Below are 13,456 nucleotides of genomic sequence, written 5' to 3' on the forward strand. Positions count from 1 at the left end.
TGAACTATCGGAATCAAGGGCGTGTATGGAAAACTTCCGCATTTTACTACATATCCTCACGAAATTTGGTGTGAGTTATTGTTCATAGAAATAATTTAATCTCCGAAAAAATTGTTCAGATCGGTTCACTATAGCATATAGCTGCCATACAAACCGAGCGATCGGAATCAATGGCTTGTATGGAAAATTTTCGCATTTGACGTGATATCTTCACGAAATTTGACATGGATTACTGCTTAAGGTAATAATATAATCTCCGAAGAAATTATTCAGATCGGTTAAATATATAACCTTAATGTTTCTAGCAAACAACCCGGCTAAAAAGATTTAGTAAAATGTTTTCTTTTTTTTACTTACTTTTCCTTACGTCTTTAGATTTGCTTAAACACATAGTTACTAAAAGAAATGCACCTGTGAAGGGTATATTAGCTTCGGTACAGCCGAAGTTAACGTTTTTTCTTGTTTTTACTCAAGTTTCAGCTTGCATAAACGGACGGACGGACAGACAGACATTCGGATTTGAACTCCATTCGACATCCTGATCACTTTGGTATATATAACTTTATTTCTAACTTGTTTAGTTTTGGGTGTTACAAACAACCGTTATGTGAACAAAACTATAATACTCTCTTAGCAACTTTAATTGCGAGAGCATAAAAAGAAATAAGTGTCTATAATTGAAGCAGTCAATTAGTTCTTTGGCTCTTAATTACAAGCAGTCGGCAATTTATATTTTCCTCATTGTGCAGCAACTCCTACCTGCTGTATTTATATACAGATTACACTCCACACGAATTGTTAACGATGAAGGCTCTTAAAGAATAGCAAATATAAGAGAATGCCAAAAAAATAAGAAAAATTCTCGAAAAGCCGCAATTAAGACCAACGAAATTTGTTTTTCTTCTCATTACTCGTAAGAACTCAACAAAGGTAATTAAAAATCTGAAAAATCAAGTTGAGAGCCATCAATAGCGCTGTTGTAGACAATTCACAACAGTTAAGTGTAGAAATGGAAATGAATTTGGTGCTACTGATAATAAAGTGCGTACTGCAAAATGCAATCGGAGTATTTTATTATACTTTTATTTCTTCAAATGCAATTCAAAAGCACTGTCTCGTGTGCATCCACAAATTTATCGCAAGTTATTTGCATATTTTCACAATTTTCAATTTCATTTTAATAAGTTTCTAGAGACTATATACCAGAAATGACTATCAAAATGCGCAAGTAAGCGCAAAGTAATAAAGTGTGGCGAAATATAAAATCGCTTGCAACAATTTTCTTTTTATTGCAACGAATTGAAGAACGTTTCAAACGCAGCGCACTGCTTTTCTGTATGCATTTCAGCTGGGATTTCACTATGTAAATGTGTGACAAATTCTACGCTATTTGCATATATGAGCGGATAGTAGCCTTTGATATTTGCTTAGTTGCAGCAAAAAGAAATATTATTACAGTATAAGTATTGGTAATAAAATTTTCTATGCGTTTTCATATGAAATTGCACTTTGGCTGTTGTAAGCGCAGTAAGTTTGCATTAAATATTTTTGTAGATTAATATTTTTGATGATCTTATAAAAAATATGAAATATTGGAAATATCAACTCATGATTTTTTAAGGGTACTTATATGATTTTTTGTATAAAAGTGTTTAAAATTTGAAATAAAGTTACTATAATTTTATAAAGTAACTAGGAGACCCGACCACACGTTTTGTGGCTAAGATATACAATCAATCTTAGTTTCGATGACGATACAAAGTTCATTACAAAGTCGAGGTTGATTTATGTTATACAGCATGATGACAACTGGTGCTACTTTTAAATGTAAAATTAAGTGGTGATATTCCAGGCAATTCCAATGATTATAAAAATCCTTTGGCATAGTTGGCTACGTCATCCCAATTTGTATCTGTGTCAGCTCTCCTGTAACGAAATTCTAAATTGTCCAATTTCCGACCAATATTGCTCGTTCACTCAGCCAATTATGGTTATTATATTGTTGTTTTACGTCCGGAAAGAGACAGAAGAGACAGAAATCTGTTTGAAATGTTATTAATCCATCGAGGTGTCAACAGTGACCTTACCATTACCAATATCTACCAACTGCTACTACAATTGCAGTTTGATCTTGTTGCAAAAACGCTTATATGTATAAATAAGCAATTTATTATGCGCCGTACTTCCCAAATTATCAACTTGCATATCTGGAGAATCTTCGCTATAGCGCTATTTTTGGCGATTTTGCAAACTGGTGTTTCGTTGATTTGCAATTTTGGAGTCATTTCAATGCCGAATGTACAGTTTGTGTGACTACTAACAGTTTGCCAAGTTGCCCCTATTCCCGTTATGCTTTGATGGTGAAAATGAGTGAAATTGGTTCAGGAATTACCACGGTCCTCATATACAATATATGATGATTTTCATTATTCTATTCTTCTTCATGAATATATGGGTCAGTATTGTGTGTTATATCTTAATAAAATTACATCAATAATTTCCGAGAGTATAAAATGTCCGGATTTTCCGTTAATTCGAGTACTCACTTAGAGGTATTTTTTCCAGCGAAATTATTTAAGTATTCGAACAATGCAGTACAATTAATTAAATTATGAAATTATTTGTTAAAAGTGGAAAACCAACAGGACCATTAAAATGTTGACTTAAAAGAAGTAATATGCTTAATAGCATATTCATGTTATATGAGATCAAAATATTATATATATATATAAAGCTATTTAAAAACTTGATTAATAGGCGTTCGCTTCATTGAAATCCGAAGTATATATTTGATGGCTTCTTCCTGAAGTTCATTCAATACAATAAGATTGGGGAAATTCATATTGTTCTTCTTTGGCGCTCTCATAACAGTCACTATTTCCTTCGATATCTGTCTCCCTAACACTCTGCAGAGTGTATCAGCTAAATTCTTCCAAAATGGATCAATTCAGGAAATTCATCACTGCGGAATGTTTTTTTTTTTTGGTAGTTACAGCTCATATTTTTATACTCTCGCAACAAATGTTGCTAAAGAGAGTATTATAGTTTTGTTCACATAACGGTTGTTTGTAACACCCAAAACTAAACAAGTTAGATATAGGCTTATATATACCAAAATGATCAGGGTGAAGAGTGGAGTTCAAATCCGAATGTCTGTCTGTCCGTCCGTCATACTTATTTCTTGGCACCATAGGAAGGTTGCTTTCGAAAATGAGCAAAATCGGACCACTGCCACGCCCACAAAATGGCGAAAACCGAAAACACATAAAGTGCCATAACTAAGCCATAAATAAAGCTATGGAAAATTTGGTATGAAGGATCGCACTATGAAGAGGCATATTTGGATGTAATTTTTTTGGGGAAGTGGGCGTGGCCCCGCCCCCTACTAAGTTTTTTGTACATATCTCGCAAACCAATAGAGCTATATAAACCAAACTTTCTGCAGTCGTTTTTTTTAGCCATTTCCTAATGCAGTCCAAAAATGAAATAAATCGGATCATAACCACGCCCACCTCCCATACAAAAGTTAGGTTGAAAATTACTAAAAGTGGGTTAACTCACTAACGAAAAACGGCAGAAACACTAAATTTCACATAAGAAATGGCAGATGGAAGCTGCACTCAGATTTTTTTACAAAATGGAAAATGGGCATGGCGTCGCCCACTTATGGGTCAAAAACCATATCTCAGGAACTACTCGACCGATTTCAATGAAACTTGGTTTGTAATAGTTTCCTTACATCCCAATGATATGTTGTGAAAATAGGCCAAATCGCTTCACAACCACGCCTACTTCCTATATACCAGAACTTTGAAGACGATCTGAATCGTTTACTTTACAATATATAAAGTAAGCACTAGTGAAGATATCGGTGCAGAACTTTGCACAAATACTACGTTTATAGTGTGGCAGCCCTATTCTAAAAATCGCCGAAATCGGACCATAGGTTTTTAAGGCCCCATATATCGAACACAAGGACCTCGGTGCTTCTAACCTAATATTATGGTTTCCAACTTTCAATGGACTTTATATAATATATATGACGAATATGTGGGTCAAATTGTGTATTATATTATATAAATTAAGTTAAATAAATAAATTGCGAGAGTATAAAATGTTCGGTTACACCCAAACTTAGCCCTTCCTTACTTGTTTTAATTAATTTCTTTACACAATTCCTACTTTTTTTGTGCTGATCAATAATTTTAAGCTTCTCTTTCAAATACAGTATTTTTCTTCTACTCAATTTTACACTTTGTATTTGCTTTCACATTTAGTTGGAAACGAAAGTAAGAGAAAATGTAAATGAACATTTATATATTCACCGTTTCTTTCGAATTTCTTAAATTTTTTTTATTTCAGTTTTTACCACGATTTTATTTAATTTTGAACTCGTTCTGGTTTTGACTTCTTCATGACAAAAAATCTGCTTGTTCGTTATAAGCGGTTTTAAACGGTTAAAACGAATATTCGATCAATCGGAAAACTACTGTAAATAATGAATTTAAAATTTGTTTACACTTTTATATGTCTGTGCATACACAGTTATATACATACATAAATACAATGTACTTTACATATTTTTTTAATAAAATGATTAATGTGCCTTCTGCTCGCAGCACATCCGAAAACATTTACACATTTGCATACCATCAACTGTACTCCTTATTGTGCACTTTTTTATACGCTCTGTAACCTGTGCCGCCGTTTAACGTTGAAACCAACAAAAACATGCTCCAATATATGCTGGCGTTGTCATTTGTTATGCGCTTATGGCTGAAAATTTGTGTGCTAATGGCATTATAATATGTGACAAAATGAAAACTACAAAATGTAAAGGATGAATTTGGTATTTCTTTCAAATTATACGTTTACCGATATTTTCTTAATAAATATAAATAATAAAACATATAAAAATAAATAGTATGAGAAAAGATATGAAAAAGAGTATTAAGGGGTTACGTCACCCTGAATGCATGAAAATCGGATGGTTTTTTAGGAATTTTTTTTGACAAAACTATTTGAGGACTTCTTTACATTTATTGCTACTTTAATACATAGCTTAAGCTTTATAAATATTAAAAAAAAAAAAATTTTATCAAAAATGGCAGAGATATAAGCATTGGTGTAGATCAATATTGCCAGAGCACTCCTTGATGGTGTACATGATTGGCATTTCAATTTTTATATAAAATAAGTAAAATGATATTAGGTCTACAACTTTGCTTCCGCCGTATTCCGTGACGAAAGAACTCCTCATCTTTCGAGTCGTTCCAAGTATCAATCCAATTGTTGACTTCTTCATAAGAACTGAAGTGCTCGTAAGCTAGACCGTGTACCATCAAACGGAACAAGTGGTAGTCAGATGGAGCAACGTCTGGAGAATACGGCGGGTGGGGTAAGATTTCCCATTTCAGCGTCTCCAAATATTTTTTTACCACTTTTGCGACGTGAGCCGAGCATTGTCATGCTGGAGTATGACTTTATCGTGTCTTTCCTCGTACTGTGGCCGTTTTTCTTTTAGTGCTCGGCTCAAACGCATCAATTGCGTTCGGTATCGATCTGCTGTGATGGTTTCACTTGGCTTTAGCAACAAATTCAGCATCTTCGAAAATCTTCTCCCTTCCACCACCATGCCGATCTTCGATTTCATAAGCACCATTCTTAAAACGTTGAAATCATTCGCGACATGTTCTTTCACTTAGGACAGCCTCGCCGTACGTATCCGAAAGCATTCGATGAGCCTCAGCCGCACTTTTCTTGGAATTAAAAAGGAAAAGCAAAAATTTCCGCAAATGTCGAGAATTCGGCTCAAAAAGTGACATTTTCACTTGAGAGTAAGTTTGCGATGCAAGCAGATTTCTACAAATATTTTGTTGGGTTAATATTGACACAAATGTCCAAGCTCGATATAAAACGATTTAATCGATTTAATCGACCAATGCTTGACCCTAGAGACATTCCCGCAAATGTCGAAAATTCGGCTCAAAAAGTGACATTTTCACTTGAGAATAAGTTTAGGATGCAAACAGATCTCTACAAATATTTTGTTAATGTTGACACAAATGTCTAATATCGATATAAAACGATTTAATCGACCAGTGCTTGACCATTTTTTAATGTATTTCTTAAAAAGTAATAAATTTTGAACAGAGTGACGAAGCCGTTTTTTTTTAAACAATTTTTTACGGAAAAAACAATTTTTTTAAACTAAATACTAATAATAAATTAGCAACAACCACATGAAAGTCTTCAACAGACTTCAACAAAATATATAGCAAATAAGCTTTGATTGTAGTTGTGCAGCTGGAACTTATTTATATGTGACCTGGTCTACGAAAAGGGAGCTAACGAGCAAAAACTAGTTTTTTGTGTTAAAAATAAACAACATCTCATCTTCCATCCGAATCAACTAAAAAGTGAAAATTGATTTTTTGACACCTAAGCCCCCTTTCCGTAGACCAGGTCACATATAATAAGTAAACTCTACTTTACCGATTTTTGATCTCAAATGTTTTTCTTTCGTCAACTATTCCGTGCCTTAAATTGCCATTCGTGCATATTTCCTGCACTTTAAACATTTTTTGAACATATTTGCATTGACACAATTTCGTTGCTGTCAGCTACTTTTACTCTCCCTAACTATGTTATTTTTTTTTTCACTGAAAAAGGTTGTATATCTGCATAGGTGCAGCAGTATATTCATGTGAGCGTGTGTGTATAAGCGAAACTACTCAATTCGTTTTCGTTTGCCAACCATACATTTTCAGCGATTTATTTGCTGCAGGGAGCACACATATCACCAGCGCGCAGACAAACTGGCTGAATTGTGGGGAAGCAAGCAGAAAATGGTGATGGTTTATAGGAGGGAGGTGCATATAAGTGCTCATGTGTGTATGGATGTGTTGTATGTATGTTTTTTTAACTCAACAGTATCATATTGCAGCATTGGTTTTGTACAGTGAAATTAAAAAAAAATATTCGATTCAAATTAATCCATTTGAATATATAAATGCATTGAAGCTGCATATTAACATTTATCAAAAAAATATATTCATACTATATATAAACGTATGCAAGTGCATCAATACTTCTTTTGTAAATACTTAATTGAAATCGCCTCGCGCTTATTGCAATTAATTGAATTAAACGAGTGACAAATATTGACAATTAATAGCTGGCAAACATAATTATGCCATAAAGTTTCTGCAGCAAAATATAAAATAAAAAAATACAATTTCCAGCTGTGCAAAGCGTCAATGACCAAGGCATTTTCGTCGCCGAAACTCAGAATCAGAAACTAGAGTCAGCAGACGCGGCGACGCCACAAACACGACTGTCGCCAACAGTAAGCGTACCAGCGAACCTAACAGGTAGATATCGGTATTGGCCAAATGCCCGCATTTTACACACCCACAGCCAACTACAACTGCATACAAAATGCATGAATACGTAGCAATAAATGGATTTTCTACATAATATCCGCTGCTCACTGCCAATTTTCGGCTTTTATGATGATTTTTATGACATTTTCTGAGGCGCAACTTGGCATACTTTTAGGCGTTGTGTATTGATGTTGGTTCTGAATAAGTTTGAGGGTGGTTTGAAGATGTTAGTGCTGCAAATTATTATTCATTCTACTGGTTGAAGTATTTTAAAGCACAAAAATAATATTGAAATTGAGATAACTTTTTATTATGCGCTGAAGCGAGTAGCATACCTTTAGGCGAAGCTGGTATAGTATAGTTATACGCTTATTGCATAAATAGCGCTATAATTAAGAAGTATCATTGCATTTTTAAGCACGCAAAATTATATGCAATTTGATCACCATGCGCCAAATCTTGGAAAATACCCGTGAAAAGAGGATCGACACACACCATCTCTTTGTCGATTTTAAAGCTGCTTTCGACAGCATGAAAAGGAGTTCTGTCTATGCCGCTAAGTCTGAATTTGGTATCCGTGCTAAATTAATACGGCTGCGTACGCTGACGTTGCGCAACACCAAAAGCTCCGTCAGCATCGGGAAGGACCTCTCCGAGCCGTTCGATACCAAACGCGGTTTCACACAAGGTGACTCACTATCGTGTGACTTCTTTAACTTGAAGCTGGAGAAAATAATACGAACTGCAGAGCTAAATAGAGAAGGTACAATCTTCTATAAGAGTGTACAGCTGCTGGCGTACGCCGATGATATTGATATCAACGGAAGCAACAACCGTGCCGTTAGTTCTGCTTTTTCCCGCCTGGATAAGGAAGCGAAGAGTATGGGTCTGGTGGTGAACGAGGACAAGACGAAATATCTCCTGTCGTCAAACAAACAGTCAGCGCATTCGCATCTTGGCTCCCACGTCACTGTTGACAGTCATTACTTTGAAGTCGTAGATAATTTTGTGACACCAACAGTGTCAGCATCGAAATCCAACGCAGAATCACTCTTGCCAACAGGTGCTACTTTGGACTGAGTAGGCAATTGAACAGTAAAGTCCTTTCTCGACGAACCAAAATCAAACTCAACAAGTCGCTTATCATTCCCGTCCTGCTTTATGGTGCAGAAGCGTGGACGGTGTCAACATCCGATGAGACGGCACTAGGAGTTTTCGAGAGAAAGGTTTTGCGGAAGATTTATGGTCCCTTAAACATTGGCAACGGCGAATACCGCAGACGATGGAACGATGAGCTGTATGTGTTATTCGACGACATAGACCTAGTCCAGCGAATAAAAAGACAGCGGCTATGCTGGCTAGGTCATGTTGTTCGAATGGATGAAAGTACTCCAGCTCTGAAAGTATTCGATGCAGTACCCGCTGGTGGAAGCCGAGGAAGAGGGAAACCTCCACTCCGATGGAAGGACCAGGTGGAGAGGGACCTGGCTTCGCTTGGTATAACCAATTGGGGTCAAACTGGACTCGGCTTTAACCGCGTAAGCGGTGTCTACGCCATTCAAGAAGAAGAATTTTATTTTCATGCAAGTATTCAAACCAAAATCCATATATCAACAACCTTCAGCTGATTTGCAAACACTAACTCAGAGTATTCATATGTAGTTACAAACTATTTCATTAGTTCATGACTACAACTGTAACCCGCAGCATTTGGAAAAAGCACTCACATTGAATTACTCAAACAATTTTCAACTAGTCAATAGTAAATTTTGCCGTTCAAATATTTTTCTTGGCAACGAGTGGGTGGACTCTACCGCTTTGCATCTTCTCTTCAACTGTTGCTAGTGAACTGAATAAAACTGAATCGATTTCATTTGCTGTGGTTTTAATCTGGTCGAAGGTGGATTACAGTAATTGGCAGTAAATGTCACATTAGACCACAATTAATTGTACAAGAGACATGGGTAAAAAGCGAGCAAGCAAGCAAATCAAATTTCAAATGTTAACAAGTAAAAATCTACGTTTGCAAGTATATATGTACTTATATATACACTGTAGAATTTTAATTTTTTTTTCAATTACACTCTTACTCCTCTATATATTTTCCAGCATCTCACCTAGTGGACCGGCTATTGTTTAACTGCAATTCAACAAGCGCGCACTGGCTTTGACACACTTACTTTGGCATACATATACATACATACAGACATGCATACTCAGGCACCGTTATGCAATTACAATTTGATTACACAATGTTGGCAACCTTGATTCACTGTCATATGCTGGGTGAAATGCGGTACCTTCGTTCTACAATTGTATATTTGTATATCGTAAACTTGTTCAGAGCAGGTCAGTGTGACAGCAGTCGGTCTGTTGGCAGCACACAAAGAAGGTAGAAAAAAACTTATTTGCGAATGTAATCGCTTAATCACATACCTGCTGTCCGTCAGCGTTGGCAGTGCTGTGCCTGCCATGTAGTTCTATAAGTATATATTTAGGTGAAAGCGCTTAATTATCGTTAGCGCATACGCTTTCACGCCGCCATTACAGAAAATCGCTAATGACAAGCAAATAAAGAGGTTAAAGAAAATTATAAAAGCACTTGAAACCACTTGGTACTGAGCTAAAATGACAAAATAAGCTTATATATGTACTATAAGTGTATATCTAACTATAATTATATACAACTCTTTTAAAGGTTTTCGAAAAAACCGTGTATTCACTTACCTTTTAATCACAGAGTAAGCGATAAATACACAAAGCATCAATACCCTTTAACAAATATACACATATCTTCAACCCAAAACCCAAAAACAAACCACTTCAGTGAGCAAGACAACCCCAACACCAGCAGCTAATTAAATACGAATATGCATACGGGGGCGTATGAGTAACTAACTTCACTGGCTGGTGCATGAGTGTGTGCGCGCTGCTAGACAATCAAGTGTCCTCACATTTCTCCCTTAATATGCACATATAAACACTTAAGTGCGCAACGAAGTGTCAACAATAAAAGCAAAGGCAAGGCAAGACAAAGCAAATACAAGAGCAAACCGGAAATAAAACAATGAACGTAAAACAAAGGAACCATAAAGCTATCAAAAGAAACACCAGCTGCCCATTGCTGAAGGCTGAAGGAGAAAAAAACTAAAAAAATAAAACAAAAAATATACAGAAATAATACAACAAAATTACAAAAAATACAAAAACAAAAACAAATAAAAATTACAAAAAAAAAATACGAAAAAAAGAAGAGAAACATAAAAACGTTTCACTTGCTTTTTATTGTTTTTGGTCACTGAAGTGTATTTGCTTATTTGTTGTGATCGCATTAAAGCGTTTAAGCGCAAATTCAATATGTCATACAATGACAGAGTAGCAGTATTTCGAAATATTTCGACGGCTTGGGCAGCTAATGCAGTCACTAAGCAACTGTTGGGTCAACAGAGAACCGTTGACTGTGAAGGAAATTTCATTAAAATTGACTTGGCGAGTGTTATTAGCAATAATATATTATGGAATTACAATAGTACAAGTAAGCTTGATATACGAGTAGTGTTCAAAAAATAACGGGAATTTTCAAATTTTCAATTATCAATTTTTTTATTATTTATTATGTTGATAGACATGTCCCTGAAGCTCGATAAAATTTTCAGCAGTGTTCACTGCTTACTTTGTCTGTAAAAGCTTCGTTGCTTGTTCATGAATTCTTGGCCAAAAATAATACTCGTACTGTAATGATTCCCCCTACGCCATATTCGCCAGGCCTTTTAAGGACCGTCGTTTGACAAGCAAACACATTTGAGAAATCGCTGAAAGTAAAAGTTATCTCACAAATCGAGTTTGAGAAGTGTTTGGCCGATTGGAAGAAGCGCTGGCATAAGTGCTTCTTATCGAATGGGGACTATTTTAAAGGCTACAACATTAATGAAGACGAAAAATAAATATTTTTTCAAAACAAAAAATTCCCGTTATTTTTTTAACACACTGTTGATCACATCTTCTTCTTGACTGGCTAAGACACCGCTTACGCGGTTATAGCCGAGTCCACAGCAGCGCGCCACGCACATCTCCTTTTGGGTACTGCATCGAAAACTTTCAGAGCTGGGGTACTTTTGTTCATTCGAACAACATGACCCAGCCAGCGTAGCCGCTGTCTTTTTATTCGCTGGACTTTGTCTATGCCGTCGAACAACACATACAGCTCATCATTCCATCTTCTGCGGTATTCGCCGTTGCCAATGTTTAAGGGACCATAAATCTTCCGCAAAACCTTTCGCTCGAAAACTCCTAGTGCCGTCTCATCGAATGTTGACACCGTCCACGCTTCTGCACCATAAAGCAGGACGGGAATGATGAGAGACTTGTAGAGTTCGATTTTGGTACGTCCGGAGAAGACTTTATTTTTCTATTATCTACTCAGTCCAAAGTAGCACCTGTTGGAAAGAGTGATTCTGCGTTGTATTTCGAGGCTGACACTGTTGGTGTTATTGATGCTGGTTCCCAAGTAGACGAAATTATCTACAACTTCAAAGTTATGACTGTCAACAGTGACGTGGGAGCCAAGACCCGAGTGCGCTGACTGTTTGTTTGATGACAGGAGATATTTCGTCTTGTCCTCGCTCACCAGCAGACCCATACGCTTCGCATCCTTATCCATGCGGGAAAAAGCCGAACTAACGGCGCGGGTGTTGTTTCCAATGATATCGATATCATCGGCGTACGACAATAGCTGTACACTCTTATAAAAAATAGTACCTTCTCTGTTTAGCTCTGCGGCTCGAACTATTTTTTCCAGCATCAGGTTAAAGAAGTCACACGATAGCGAGTCACCTTGTCTGAAACCTCGTTTGGTATCGAACGTCTCGGAGAGGTCCTTCCCGATCCTGACGAAGCTTTTGGTGTTGCTCAACGTCAGCTTACACAGCCGTATTAGTTTTGCGGGAATACCAAATTCAGATATCGCGGCATAAAGGCAGCTCCTTTTCGTGCTGTCGAAAGCAGCTTTAAAGTCGGCAAATATATGGGGTGTCGATCCTCTTCTCGCGGGTCTTCTCCAAAATTTGGGGCATGGTGAATATCTGGTCGGTTGTTGATTTTCCAGGTCTAAAGCCACACTGATAAGGTCCAATCAGTTTGTTACCGGTGGGCTTTAGTCTTTCACACAGTACACTCAATAGAACCTTATAAGCGATGTTAAGGAGGCTTATCCCACGATAGTTGGCGCAGATTGTGGGGTCTCCCTTTTTGTGGATTGGGCAGAGTACAGTGAGATCACATATCACATACAACATAACCTTTTTAGTATTTTAGTTTTTGTTTTAATTGGAACTGGAGATGATATACTTTATATACATATTATTTTTAGAAAACAGGATTCTTCAATGAGTCTATCTCATCTATATATTCAAATGAACTATGAACATCGTTATGTATATACAAATTGTGTACAAAATCTAAATTGTCAAAAAAATGAATTTAGTAAATAGAATGAACATTTTCATTAAATCCACAGTAAAGTAAATTATTTTGTCATTTAAATAAAATTCTGTGGCTAAGAAGTCTTTTATGTAAAGGATTACAATGCGATTATTTATTTTCTAGCATTTAAAATATTTCTGAATAAATTTGAGTGCAAAGCAAATGAAGCAATAAGCCACAAAAATAGAAATATTGTGTGTAATTTTTACTATTATGACGTCTACTGATTGCTAACTAAATAACAAAAATGATTGATAAACTTTTCATACATTTACATACATAGCAACAAAACTATACACATAATATAGTACACATGTACACTTGATATACGAGTAATGCAACAAAAAATCACTACAACAAACATAGCAAAGTACTGATTTGATGACTGGGCGTCTGCTTGTGGGCTGCACTGGTGTTGGTGCTTGGCGTGAATGACGAGTTGGCATCCGTTATGGGATTACACTTCCGGCATTGTTATTTACACAAAATTCGTATACGTTTTTATTTAGTGTAAAGCTAGCCGGCTGACAGGTAAATATGTTTGTATATACATACAGCTTGATAGCCTTAATACAGTGGCTATAGCAGAT

Source organism: Zeugodacus cucurbitae, chromosome 4 (assembly GCF_028554725.1).
Source record: "Zeugodacus cucurbitae isolate PBARC_wt_2022May chromosome 4, idZeuCucr1.2, whole genome shotgun sequence".
NCBI lineage: Eukaryota > Metazoa > Arthropoda > Insecta > Diptera > Tephritidae > Zeugodacus > Zeugodacus cucurbitae.